Source organism: Papio anubis, chromosome 6, assembly GCF_008728515.1.
Source record: "Papio anubis isolate 15944 chromosome 6, Panubis1.0, whole genome shotgun sequence".
Classification (NCBI taxonomy): domain Eukaryota; kingdom Metazoa; phylum Chordata; class Mammalia; order Primates; family Cercopithecidae; genus Papio; species Papio anubis.
The window spans coordinates 161075003-161090064 of NC_044981.1; the positions used below are offsets into that span (position 1 = coordinate 161075003).

Genomic DNA, 15062 nt, shown 5'->3' on the forward strand with positions numbered 1-15062 from the left:
ATACTTTTTTCTTCCAATTCATGGAGTTCCAAGTTCTTGGAAGATGCATGGCCTTTAAAAAAATATGTTCAAATAATTATATTCACTGGAGAACAGAAGTAATGTGATTCTGGTGAACTGCCTAAGAGATTAATTTTTAGCTCTTTCTTAGAATAAATGGTCTGAATTTTTAATATTGTTCATTAATCTATAAATATATAACACTACTGTGTTATTGTATATTATCATCTTCACATTGCTGCAACTTGAAAACTGACTTCTTTATAATATGCTAGATAAAGAAAACCGAATATAAATCAAGTAATAGGAAAGTAATAGTTGGTATATTGGATTTGTTGGTATGAGGCTCTTTATGTAAATTCTATTATAGTGAGTATAGTTCCTTCTAGCAATCAGAAAATTAACCATATTTTAACGATTAGACTGTAAACTTCTTGAAAACAGGGGTCTTATCTACCTTTGTATTTAAGTGTTTGAGTATTTAGCACAATTATTGTTCAAGACATGTTTACCAAGTAAATTAATTAATGGATGAAGGGTGGATGGTTAAGGCTAAAATCTTTAATTTGACTGCATGAGGGTCTGATGAAGTCTGAATATAAATAAGTTTACATTAATTATTAAAATCACTGGAGATATTAACCTCTTAGAAGAAGTTTTCTTGTATTTTCCTCTTGAAAGGGTTTGAAAATATGCATTAATGGCTTTTATTTTCTTGATATATAGTACTTTAATTCACAGGAAACTGCATGTTAAAACATATATAAAATAAAATGTTTCTCTTCACCAAAATCTCAATTTTCTAAATTTAAAGCCCAAAATGTATTACTAGCAAGTGCAGAGTCTCAAGTGGGGTGCATGCCCCTCCCTATTTTCCAAGGTATATGATCATCTGAAGAGTCCTTAAACACAGGATTCATGCTGTGAATCTTCTCAGATTATTGATTTTACTTATAAAGTTGGAAAAATCTACATTGTCTTTATATATTAAAAGTTAAAACAGCTGTCTAATAGGGTAAAATATACATTCTATTGTTGTTTGGTTGAAAGACAAGACTTCAAATAAATACTAAAATCAGGAGCTCAAAGGCACCTAGAAATGCTTGTTCTTTTTCTTCTGCCTGGAGTTACTTTACTGGAATTGTGAGAAAACACTGATGTGATGCAAATACTAGTGATCTGAAGACTTGGGTTCAAATCATTCTTTTTCCTTTTGAAAAGTGTGAGCATGTGTGTATGCCGTAACATAATTTGGGGCAAAGTTGGCTCATGTATAAAATCATAACAAGAATTTCTTATCAAAAAGTTTCTTGGGAGTATTAAAATAATTATCTGTGAAATACTTAGCCCATTGGATATCACATATTCAGCCCTCAATAAAGGTAGTTGACTGGTTGAATGTCAAGTCAACTTTCAGGTTACTCTCTGCTTATTATACTGTCATTGAAACTAGAAAGGGACAGGATCGTGCACTCTTGTTGACTGGAATATGAGTATGAAGAGCCTCTCATTGTTCTTTGTTCCATGGCAAATAGAACAATGCTTTATATTTTCCCAGTGAACATTACTTATATAAATATATTTTAAAAATCAATCTAGGGTCTGTCTATTGCACCTTCTTGTTGGGTCTCTGAAGTATTGAAGAACTGTTGGAGTCTTGGCTAAGCAGGAGCAATATTTGATGGAATCTGACATTGCTTGAATATTCTGGGATGTTCATAAATATATGCAGCAAGTACCTGGTAAATTGCCCATTTCAAGGTACTTTGTGGATTTTTAAACTTTAGTGACAGAGTAATAAGAGAAATTTAATCTAAATTGACTTGACATTCAATAGGACATCCAACCAGACATTTCTATGCTTTGAAATAATTCTAATATTTATCTCGGCAACTTTGACATTCTTCTTGGCCATTTTCAATCTCTCAATTATAAAGATGTAAAAGCCCTTTAGCTCACTGGCTGTCACATTCCTTAACCTGACTGCCGTGACTTTACCTCTGTCTCCTACATCGTGTCCACTTCCTTCACCTCTTGTTCTGTGGGTCTCACTCTCCTACCTCCTTACTCTGTTCATGATGTGTCTTAACATGTGTGAATGAGTGAGGACATATGCATAGGACTTCACGTGACTTGAAGGACGTGGAACCATTTCCTGATGCATTGAGCATGACCTGGCAAATCTTGTAAAGGATTGTAAGGGTTGGTACAAGAGAGGACACAGGTCTTTTCATATTTATTTTTCTGTTTTTCACCTTGTTCCTCATTCTCCACCTCTCTGTCTCTCTCGTTTTCTCTCCTTCTCTCTCCTTCTCTTGCTCTGTCTTTCTTAATTTTCACTTCTTGCTTGTTTTCACAACATAATTTATCTTTTCTCTTTATGCTGCTTTAATTTCCTCGTGCTGATATGCTTCAAGTTTATTTACTAGTACATAATCTTTGTACCTGTCTTGTTAAATCATAAAAAAAAAAAGGCCTCACAGGTACACCAAGAGTTATAAGGGCACAGAAAAATTTATATTGTTAAGTTGAATTAAGTTTGGCCTGAAGGTTTCTCCATGCATGGGGAACTGCAGCCTAGCTTGCTGGGTAAACAGACTGTAATCCTTTCTTGTAACAACCAGCTCAGCCTCAACCAATCACCACAGCCGTGTTGTAACCAATCACAGGCAGACTACTGTTCAAACCCTGTTCAAGTAGCCCAATGCCAATCTGTACCCAGCCCATAGTTTCTGAGACTCACTTTCCTTTTCTTTCCTGTAACTGCTATGCAGCAGGCAGCCCTGGTTCACTGTGCACTTACTCTGGTCTGGGGGCTGCCTGATCCACAAATTGTTCTTTATTCAATGTTCGATTAAACTCAGTAAAATCTAATTTGTCTAAAGTTTTAAAAAAGTATATTAACAAGAAGAACATTCTTAAACTTGTTTTGAATCCTCAATGAAAACTTCAGTACCATATTGGGAGAGCCTAAAAACCCTATTTTTTGAGGAAAAATTAATTTGACTTGTTGAACATGTGATGTAATCATCCCAGTAGAATTAGATATAGCCTCTGATCGCAGGTGCTTCCTTTTGTTTAATCTGGTAAAGTTAGTATTGCATGGGTTTGGTGCTTTAAAAACTAAAGGAAATGGAAAGAAAATGTGAATATTATTTTACTTAAATATTGGTCTCAATGTTAATGTGTATATATGCATGATTGTGGTATCTTTATAATGTTAACTGCCATTTAGAAATTAAGAGTGTTATATAGGTTTAGCCAAACCTTTTAAATATTTTATTTATTGACCCCCACGTCAGAATAGAGACAAAAGAGAAACAAACACAAACAGAAAATAAACAGCTTCTTTGTGTTACCGGTGGAGGGATTCCAGGTTCTTGGCATCTTAAACAAAGAACTGGACAAAATGCACAAACAAAGCAAGGAAAGAATGAAGCAACAAAAGCAGAGATTTACTGAAAATGAAAGTACTTTTCACAGGCTGGGAGCGAGCCTGAGCTTTTAGGGGCTCAAGAGCCTCGTTACAGAATTTTCTGGGGTTTAAATACCCTCTAGAGGTTTCCATTGGTTACGTGGTGTACTCTCTATGTAAATGAAGGGGTTGAAGTAACATTACAAAGTTATTTACTGGGTGTATGCCATAGGGCGTAAATGGAGAGGATATTTCCTGTTACAGCTGAAATGTTTCCATTTGATTTAGTTCTAGAAAGTCAGCGTGGATTGGCCTTTTGTTCCCTGCCTCCAGACCCTATTCTCCTGCCTCACCTGGTCCACAGACATGCATTTTGAATGGGTAGATTGCTCTTATTTTTAATAATAGCAACCTTTTTTAAATAGCACCTTCCTGGATAACAGAATGCATCCCCCCATCTCTTGAACCATTTGCCAAACTGCCCTTGATGGAGTGGTGCTTCTTTGAGTCTTGACAAATGTAAACATCTAGGATGGTGGAATCATGGCATGGGGCTCAGGGGGCCCTTGGCATAACTATGAGAAATAGGCTTTCTTCTCTCGGGTTCTGTTTTTCCTTCCTTGCCATCATCTACCTTCTTTTCCCTTAGCCACCCGTCGTGTGGACTCACACCATTTATGTTGAGTTCACAGACATTTATATCATTAAATAGATGATACAGAGAAAGAACAAAAGAAACAAATTTAATTTTAATCAGGTCACCACCACACACAATCATGAATCAAGTGCTTCAGCAGTCACGACAATTTCTTTTTCCTATGGTTCATAAGAAACTGCCCACTAAAACTTTGATTATGATTTAATGATTAAATAGAGATTTGCTATGGGGGACAGATTGTTCATTTTCTTGGTCTTTCTTTAAAGACCTCATTTATACTCATCTAAGTAAATAAACTACTTCCTCTCTGTGCTCTCAGACAGTCTTTTATCTCAGCCAAGATGCCTACGTGTCCCCCACAGCTTGACTAAACTTTAGACAGGTTTCTTCCTGACTTTAGGCTTCTGGCCTCCCTTTTGTTAGAGCATTGCTTTAGACAACTTGTCACTGTAAATTCTTTGTTTATCCCTTTGAGATGTAAATCTCCCAACTTCTTGTCTGGATTTCTGGCTCCAGGACCGGGACTGGGAGCCACCTCTTTGAAATGTAATCATTAAGAAAGATACTGCCTCGGTCTCCCAGTCTCTGTGGGAGAGTAGGAGCCTGTGTTAGTCTGTTCTGTGTTGCTATAAGGGAATATCCAAGGCTGGGTCATTTATAAATAAAAGTTTGTTTTGGCTTACGGTTCTGCAGACTGTACAAGAAGCATGGAATCATCATCTACTGCTGGTGAGACCTCAGGAAGCTTCCACTCATTGCAGAAGGTGTAGAGGGAGCAGGCATATCACACAGTGAGAGAGAGAGAGCAAGAGAGAGGAGGAAGTGCCAGGCTCCTTTAAACAACCAGCTCTTGCATGAACTAATAGAGAATTCTACTCATTATTGCAAGGAGGGTACTAAGTCATTCATGAGGGATGCGCCCCCATGACACAAACACCTCCCACTAGGCCCCACCTCGCACACTGGGGATCACATTTCAACATGAGATTTGCAGGGGACAACACATCCAAACTGTATCAGAGCCTAACTTTGATAAGCACCATTAGCAAATGCAGCTGGTCTAAGCCTATTGGCCGGCCTCCCCACAAGCCTTCCTCCAAGGATGAAAGTATCTTCCTTTCCTGTTTAACTCTGTCCAGTGCAGTTTTTATGTGACAGTCTTAATGATGAAGGTTGTTTCTGGCCTGTGAGTCTGCCTGTTTCACTTCACTGTGAGTCCTGAGGTCTGGAAATAGGGACTAAGCTCCGTTCATCTTTGTATCCTTCAGGAGTGACCATATACATCAGTGCCCTTGGGATAATTCTTTAAAAATTAAGCAAAAGTTAAAAATACACCAGAAATCCCAAATGATATCAAGGCAAATACAAACACTGATACACTGCATTCTAGGCCTGGGATTTCCAGTATCTTTCTTCTGCACCAATAAGCTTGGGGTATTATAGAGGTAGTAGTTGAAGATACAGCGAAGTAACAGAACCAAAATCTCTGTGTAGACTAGGTTCAGAAAGGAAATACTGGAAATATTTTTAAAAGTCACAGGTGGTCTGTTGCTAAATGCTGTTTTTGATTCTAGCTCTGAATGGGTCATTATAATTTTCCAAATGGGAAAAAGTCACCTTTCTTCTGTCATTTTTTTGTTTATCCTACTAATCTGGAGTCAGGGACTGCTAGAACCAAAGGCAGCCTGAGAAGTATCAATTCAAAAGCTTCTAGTGTTACAAAGAAGAAACACGGGCCTGAAGATTTGTGTCTTTGCTTGCGTGATGGAATTACATCTCTTGGCCTCTGTATAAAGCCCTTTCACCAAATTGTATGATAATCCATCTGCAGCCCAAGAAGAATACCATGGAGCACATTTTAAACATGATTACTCCTGCCTCTGGTTGAACATTAGCAAAGTTCTACTAAGCAATGACTGCTCAATTCACAGTGTGTTCAATTTCTCCTTGAAGTTTATCTGAGTTCAAGATATGTTTACAAATCCATGTTAATGTATCCAAAACTCTAAGAAACTCTTTTTCAATATATACGTGTATATATGTAAATTCTATTTTTAACTTTACATTATTTTATAAAGTTTTATTTTTATTTTTTTTTAAACTTTTATTTTAAGTTCAGGGGTCCACGTGCAGAGCTGTTACATAGGTAAACATGTGTCATGGGGATTTGTTGTGCAGATTATTTCATCACCCAGGTAGTTAGCCTAGTACCCATTAGTTAATTTTTCTGATCCTCTCCCTCCTCCCACCCTCCACCCTACAATAGACCCCCGTGTGTGTTGTTCCCCTCTATGTGTTTTTTTGTTCTCATCATTTAGATCTCACTTATAAGTGAGAAGATGCAGTATTTGGTTTGCTGTTCCTGCGTTAATTTTCTAAGTATAATGGCTTCCAGCTCCATCCATGTCTCTGCAAAGGGCATGACCTCATTCTTTTTTTATGGTTGCACAGGGTTCCATGTGTTTGTTATTGTGAATAGTGCTGCAATAACATACATGTGTATGTGTCTTTATGATAGAATGATTTATATTCCTCTGGGTATATACCCAGTAATGGGATTACTGAGTTGAATGGCATTTCTGTTTTCAGGCCTTGGAGAAATTGCCACGTTGTCTTCCACAATGGCTGAACTAATTTACACTCCCAACAATGGTGTATGATCATTCCTTTTTCTCCATAATCTTGCCAGCATCTGTTATTTTTTAACTTTTTAATAATGGCCATGCTGACTGTTGTGAGGTGGTATCTCTTCTTCTTTTCTCTTTTTTTTTTTTTTTTTGGAAACAGAGTCCCACTCTGTCGGCCAGGCTGGTAATGGTATGATCTCGGCTCACTGCAAGCTCTGCCTCCTGGGTTCACGTCATTCTCCTGCCTCAGCCTCCAGAGTAGCTGGGACTACAGGTGCCTGCCACCATGCCTGGCTATTTTTTTTATATTTTTAGTAGAGATGGGGTTTCACCATGTTGATCAGGATGGTCTTGATCTCCTGACCTTGTGATCTGCCTGCCTCAGCCCCCCAAAGTGCTGGAATTACAGGCATGAGTCACCATGCCTGGCCTGAGGCAGTATCCCACTGTGATTTTGATTTGCATTTCTCTGATGATCAGTGATATTGAGTTTTTTTCAATATGATTGTTGGGTGCATGTATGTCTTCTTTTGAGAATTGTCTGTTCATGTCCTTTGCCCACTTTTTAATGAGGTTGTTTGTTTTTTTTCTTGCAAATTTGTTTAAATTCTTTATAGATGCTGGATATTAGACCTTTGTCAGAAGCATAGTTTGCAAAAATTTTCTCCCGTATATGAAAATTAACTCAAGATAGATTGAAGACTTAAATGTAAAACCCAAAATTATAAAAACCCTAGAAGGCAACCTAAGCAATACGATTCAGGACATAGGCATGGGCAAAGATTTCATGGCAAAGATGCCAAAAGCAATTGCAACAAAAGCAAAAATTGACAAATGGGATCTAATTAAACATAAGAGCTTCTGCACAGCAAAAGAAACTATCAACAGAGTAAACAGCCTAGAGAATGTCAGAACATTTTTGCAAACTGTGCATCTGACAAAAGTCTAATATCCAGCATCTATAAAGTTTTAAATATCAAAATAAAAATAATAATACATGGGAGAAAGGCACCACCACAGTTGGTCAAAATCCCTTTAGGTATAATGCTGACAATATGCAACTTGTACATTTTACTTTTGTAATTTTTTATTCCTAAGAAAGCTGTCAGCTTTTCATACCCTACCCAGCAATCATCTCCTTGTGCCAGAGCCCTTTTGAAAATGTAATAATCACTGAAACAGAAGGATACCAGCAACATAAAGACGTTTCACAGCTTTTAATTCACTCCTGGGATTTTTGTTTCAAAAAGTGCATTGTTTTAGGAGTAGCAATTACAAGCTATTTTGGCTCCCTCGTTTACTCCTGGGTTTCTGACTGTTTCTTTTGGGTTTAGAAGAGGGAACAATTGGGTCTGGAAAAGAGCAATGATAGGGTTGTTGCTTGACGTTACTAACCCAGCCCCTGAGTCACCCTGGTCATAAAAACAAAGTCAGGGAAGTGAGGGTCATGATTTCTACCGTGCTCTTTTCTTGCAACTTCGGGACATATATTTTTGACCCTCATCTGCTCTTTTCCAAGTTCAAAATGTCATCTCAGAAGCAGAGCTATGAAAAGTTTCTTCCCGATTGCTGAAGGTTTTGATAAAGAGAAATCTGAAAACTTTTCAGAGAAAGTGACAGCATAGAGGCCCTTTGCTGTTGAACAGGGAGATGAAACCCTACGAAAGAGTCCAGTCTGGCTTTCTCGATGATTTTCCTGTTTCCACTGGAATTTTTTTTCTACCAATTAAATGCTGTTTTCCTTTTTAGTTACATGTATGTCTCCACTTATTTATAATGTCATCCTAGCATTTCTCAGTCATTATTTAGTCAAGATGTTAGGAATCAGCAGCCTCAGTTTCTCTGCTTTTTAATTCATTGTGTTTTCTGTATCCTCTTTTGTTCTCTCCATGTTACTATACAAATATTTCTGATCATTATCCCAGCCTTCATTTAAGGCAATGGTTCCCAACCCTTTTGGCACCAGAGACTGGTTTTGTGGAAAACAATCTTTCCACAGTTAGGCCAGGGAGAGAGGGAATGGTTTCGGGATGTTCCAAGTGCATTACATTTATTGTGCGCTTTATTTCTATTATTATTACATTGTAATATATAATAAAATACTATTGCATATGTTATATAATATAGGATCAAAGGGAGCCCTGAGCTTGTTTTCTTGCAGCTAGATGGTATCAACTGGGGATGACAAGAGATAGTGACAGAGCATCAGGCATTAGATTTTCATAATGAGCGTGCAACCTAGATCCCAGGAATAGGGTTGGTGCTCCTATGAGAATCTAATGATGCTGCCACTGATATGACAGGAGGTGGAGATCAGGTGGTAATGCAAGTGATATGGAATGGCTGTAAAAACAGATGAAGTTGGCCAGGCACGGCGGCTCATGCCTGTAATCCCAGCACTTTGGGAGGCCGAGGCGGGTGGATCACCTGAGGTTAAGAGTTTGAAACCAGCCCGACCAACACGGCGAAATCCCGTCTCTACTGAAAATACAAAAATTAGTCAGGCGTGTGGCGCATGCCTGTAATCCCAGCTACTAGGGGGGGCTGAGGCAGGAGAATCACTTGAATCCAGGAGGCGGGGGTTGCGATGAGCCAAGATCATGCCATTGCTCTACAGCTTGGGCAACAAGAGGAAAACTCTGTCTCAAAAAAGAAAAAAACAAACAAACAGATGAAGCTTTGCTGCTCACTTGCTATGTGGTGGCCTGGTCTCTAACAGGTCATGAACTGGTATCTGCCTATGGCCTGGGGTTTGGGGACCCCTGATTTAAGGCACTTGTTAAGAGGTGATATATCATTACCCACTAATTTTTAAATAAAAAGTCCAATTAAGCTATCTGTAAAGATTTAAAAAATGTAACTTTATGGAAATAGGTAAAAATATTTAGTCTAAAATTTTTTGGATTTCAACCACTTATTAAAAACCATGCTGGTTAAAATTAATTAACTTTAGTTGCTGTTCCTTACTTATTTTTTAAGTTTACATGCATATGTATGATCTTTCTTGATATATGTCTCTTTGTTAATTTCAACCTCATAATTTACAGGAATCTCAAGCTTGTTAAAAAATGGTAATAGACAAATTTTGAACAACCTGTTCAGAAGCACTCTGCAATGTATTACCCTTGAACTATATATTGTTGTTTATCATAATAAGATGGCGATTATAACTGGTTGGGGTAAGTTTTCCAATCTAGTTAATTTTATTTGTACTATAGTTGCCTTTTGAGCTAAGTTTTTAAAAACACAATACCATCAAAAACTTCATTGAAGTCTAAATTGATAGCATCTATGATGTCATTTTTTCTTAATAAAAATAGTATGAAAATATAATTCGTATACCATATAAATCACCCATTTGAAGTGTGTGATTCAATGTTTTTATATTCAGTGCTGTTCAACTATCAGCTTTACAAGTTTTAGAATATCTTCATCAACCCAAAAAGAAACCCCATGCCTATTAACAGTTGCTCCCCTTTTCCCTCCTATGTATCCAGCCCTAGGCAACCACTGATGTACTTTCTGTCTCTGGATTTGCTTATTCCAGATATTTCATAGAAATGGGATCGTATCATATGTGATATTTTATGACTGGCTTCTTTCAGTCACCAAGATGTTCTCCAGGCTTATTCACGTTGTAACATGTGCCAGTAATTCATTCATTCTTGTTGCCCAACAGTTTCCATTATGGATGCGTCACATTTTATACATCCATTTTTCAGTTGATGGACATTTGGGATGTTTCCACTTTTTCACTACTGTGAATAGTGCTTCTATGAACATGAATGTACAGGTTTTTGTGTGGACACGTGCTTCATCTAACTTGGCTGTGCAATTAGGAATGGATCGCTAGGTCACAGGGTAACTCTACATGTAACTTTGTGAAGAACTGCCAGACTGTTTTCCCGAAAGACTGCACCATTTTATATTCCCCCTAAGAATGTATAAGGGTTCTAATTTCTCCACATTTCTGCCAACGCTGCTTAGTACGTCTTTTGGAACATAGTTATCTAAATGACTGGGATGTGGCATTTACTGTGGTTGTCATTTACCTTCCTCTGGCCAATGATGTTGAATATCTTTTCTTGTACTTTTTGACCATTTATATATCTTTGCACTTATTTTTAACCAATTAATTTTGTAATTCTATCAAAAGCTAGCTTTATTTTGCTCTTTAAAAAATTTCTTTCTAAAATTTTTCATTCCAGATAACACATACATTTTATTTGATTCCTTTTAAAACATTGACCCCTATAGTTCTGAGAGTAAGGATTTATTCTTTATTAATACTTAAGATCACATCTTCAAGTCTCTTTCAAATTCAGCTATCTACAAATTTTACTGATTCCAAACAATGCAATTCTATGTGCAATAAGATTTTGGTTAGAATTTATTAATTATTGTCATTAGAAATAAGTGTAAGCCCATTCATGTTTTGCATATTCCAATCATTTTCATGAACATAGAACTGGGTGGCCCTGAGCAATCAGGTTTTTTATCACAACTGTGTCCTGGAATTCTCCCCTGAAAAAATCTGCTGAAACAAGTAATCTCATATTTACTTTACCTCACAAATATTTATTATTGTGTCAAGGCATGAAACACAATATCTTAAAACCATTGAACCTAGTCGCCATTTTTATATTATGCATTTAATTACCAGACTAACGTGAAAATGGCTTTTTTACAAACACTGTCAGAAATGAGCATTTCGGCGCCACACATACATGCCTGCTAAAAGGCTTTGGATGCATCGTCTCATTTAATTATAACTACACTACGAGATGGGCAGATTTTTTTCCCCACTTTACACATTAGACAAGATGCAGAAAGGTTATACAACCGGTCAGAGGTTTGTAATAAGTAAAGGCTTCGGTAAGATATAGATCCAGTTAGCCGCCATAACATTGTCCCTCGTCTATGTTTCACTATTTCCTTAGGCTTGAAAATATCAGATTGAAAATTAATCAAGACATTAAATTAACCAAGACAGAAAATTAACCAAGACAGAGGATCTTCGAGTATAACCCTCAAAGCTTAGCTCAAATGCTACCCCTTTTATGAAACTGCTTTTCCCTTCAGTCGTGCCGTAGTACCTCATTCTCTTTGCTCACAAAATGTTTTGTCTCCCTTTCGTACCACTATTCACTGTTGGCCTATAAAGAGTAATCAGAACAGTATTCCATAATGGTGGAGACTGTCTTATTGACTTTGTTCTTTTTTTTTTTTTTTTTTTTGAGATGGAGTCTTGCTGTGTCGCCCTGGCTGGAGTGCAGTGGTGCGATCTCGCCTCACTGCAAGCTCCGCCTCCTGGGTTCACCCCATTCTCCTGCCTCAGCCTCCCGAGTAGCTGGGACTACAGGTGCCCACTACCAGGCCCAGCTAGTTTTTTGTATTTTCAGTAGAGACGGAGTTTCACCGTGTTAGCCAGGATGGTCTCGATCTCCTGACCTCGTGATCCACCCACCTCGGCCTCCCAAAGTGCTGGGATTACAGGCATGAGCCACCGCGCCCAGCCGTGACTTTGTTCTTTAATCTCTGCTGCTTGCCTTAAACATGGCAAGTGCCCATTACAGGTTTGCTTTACTTAATTAAACTGCAGCCATACGAATAACTAACTGTTCATTAAATGAAGACCCATTTTCAAGAACAGTAAGTTCTGATATATTACACTGGAGAAACATTGCAATACAGGTTTCCCAAGAATCATTACTATGTTTAAACAAATCCTGCATGTTCATATTCACCAGTGGTTTTCTTTGTTCTGATGTGAAAAGTTTACAAGTGTGGAAGAGTCCAGATATTTTGATCTAGTTCAACCTAGATTCAAATATTCATCTCCACGTTAAGTAATTATGAGGTTTTGAGCAATTTTAAAAATCTCTTTAAATTCCAATTTTACCAGCTGCAGTGACTCACTCTTGTAATCCCAGCACTTTGGGAGGTCAAGGAAGGGTGGATCGCTTGAGGCCAGCAATTTAAGACCAGCCAGGCCAAGGTGGTGAAAACCTGTCTCTACTAAAAATACAAAAATTAGCTGGACATGGTGGCATGCACCGGTAGTCCCAGCTACTCAGGAGGCTGAGGCACAAGAATCGCTTGAACCCAGGAGGCAGAGTTGGCAGAGAGTAGAGATTCTGCCACCTCACTCCAGCCTGGGAGACAGAGTGACACTCTTTCAACAAAACAAAACAAAACAAAACAACAACAACAACAAAAACCCCTCAACTTTCTCATATCTTAAATAGGAGCATAAATACTAATCTCAGAAAGTTTATGAATTTGAGAATGGTTGAAGATTAAATAAAAAATTATCAAAACAGCACAATTTCTGTCACTGAGCAGGTACTGTTAGTAAGAATAATGATCAGTATTGCTCTGTTGGTCCTATAAGAGCAATGGCTTTTAATTATTTTTGTGTTTGTCAAGTATAAGATAAATACAAGAGTCTCTAGACATATAATTCCCAATTCTCCACTGTCACTCATAAAATTGAGAAGAAAAAGTGTCTTCACAACTCAAAAGTATTACCCATTGCCTTTTCTAACAAAAGGGAACAGCTGCTTATTCCAGACATAATAGCTGAGCTTTGGAATTCTCAGAATACAAGGGCTATAGAGAATGACTTCACCTCTCCAGAGAAGTAAAGATTGGGAAAAATCATCTGTAATTTAATGTTATAACCAGAAGAAAATGAGAATAGATGGGGTTGAACATGTCAGAGCAGTAAAAGGCAGTGAAATTACAGAATGCAGCCAAATGCCAGGAAATACATAGATTGTATGATAGAGATTAATAATGCCCTTTCTCAAATTAACTTTTTTTCCTTTCCTGTGCTGATATTTCAGGTTTGGTATTATGTTTTGATATAACTGTTCATAGATTAAATCAAGTATGATTTTTCTGTTTTTATCCTTCTTTTTTTTCTTTAAGTTCACAACCTGAAATGAGAGTCCTCCAGCATGGAAAGCATGCACTCAGACTGTGGAGACGTGTCTGTCTATTTCAACACAACTTGTGCTCGGGGCTATATGCAAGCACAGAGCAAAACCCAAGCAGGGAACATGGACAGAGGAAACTGGCCACATGCTATTATTACCTCACCCATGCTGATGGCTCTAAGTCCACAGAATGCTTTAATAAATCATTTAGAAATATACTTGCATCATGTCTTCTGTTTCCTTCTCTCAAGGAAGAAAATCATATGATGGTATTGCCAGCAAAATTGGGGGGTTCTGAGATAAACCCAGCATCTCTGCTTTTCCTTATCTTTTTCTTTTTTCTTTTTTTTTTTTTTTTTTCTTTTGAGACAGAGTTTCGCTCTTGTTTCCCAGGCTGGAGTGCAATGGGGCAATCTCAGTTCACTGCAATCTCCACCTCCTGGATTCAAGTGATTCTGCTGCCTTAGCCTCTCGAGTAGCTGGGATTACAGGCGTGCACCACCACACCTGGCAATTTTTTTTTTTTTTTTTGTATTTTTAGTAGAGACAGGATTTCACTATGTTGGCCAGGCTGGTCTTAAACTCCTGACCTCAAGTAACCTGCCCACCTCAGTCTCCAAAGTGTTAGGATTACAGGTATGAGCCACCACGCTCGGCCTCCTTTTCCTCATCTTAAACTACCAAGTAGTTGGTATAGCGTCAAAGCTAAAAAAGACAGGAGAGATTATCAAATTCTAACACTTTGTTTTTCAAATGAGTAAACAGTCTTTCTGAGAAGCTAAGTAAGAGAACTAGTTATCACAGGACTATGGCAGAGCTAGGAATAGGGATGCCTCCTCCTCAGTTCTCCTGGTCTAGCCCTGCTTCTCATTCAGGCAAGACCAGCAAGGTGGTCATTATGTCATAGACACACCATACCTTGGAACATGCATAAAAGATCATTGGGACAAATTAGGGTTATATATGAAGAACAAACTCCTTTTGAGGGGCATGCATCAAAATGTGGAGTAATAGTCTATGAACTTTATTGCATGAATATATACATATATATGTGCATGTGTATTTATATGTCTATGTCTAGTATGTTATTAGTCCATTGTATTAGTCTATTTAATTTACAAAAAGCTATATGAAAATGGACTAATACAGCAATTTTATTTATTTTAGTTGTTATGACCTGAATCTTAGCTAAAACCCACAAACAGAAAATTAACTGGGCTATATGGAAGTCCTAAACTTAGGTTTAAACATCAAATTATATGATAATAGAAATAGACTTGTCTTAATTCAAGGGAATGTGACATAGCTTAGTAACCTGTGAATGATACTTTTCACTGGATGTGAGAATAATGTGTAGTTTGTATTAGTCTGTTCTCGGGCTGCTATAAGGACATACCTGAGACTGGGTAATTTATAAAGGG

General features: G+C 37.7%; 1 long non-coding RNA gene across 2 annotated transcripts in view; it reads left to right on the forward strand.

The window, feature by feature from the left end:
• LOC108585649 overlaps positions 1-13857 on the forward strand; it is a 39031-nt gene extending 25174 nt beyond the window's left edge. The window contains exons 4-5 of one of the 2 annotated variants that reach the window (XR_001902255.3): positions 9748-9879; positions 13634-13857. This is a non-coding gene — a long non-coding RNA (uncharacterized LOC108585649). The remainder of the gene's footprint in view (positions 1-9747; positions 9880-13633) is intronic. The other variant, XR_001902254.3, reaches the window with a different exon arrangement.
• Positions 13858-15062: the final 1205 nt, after the last annotated feature.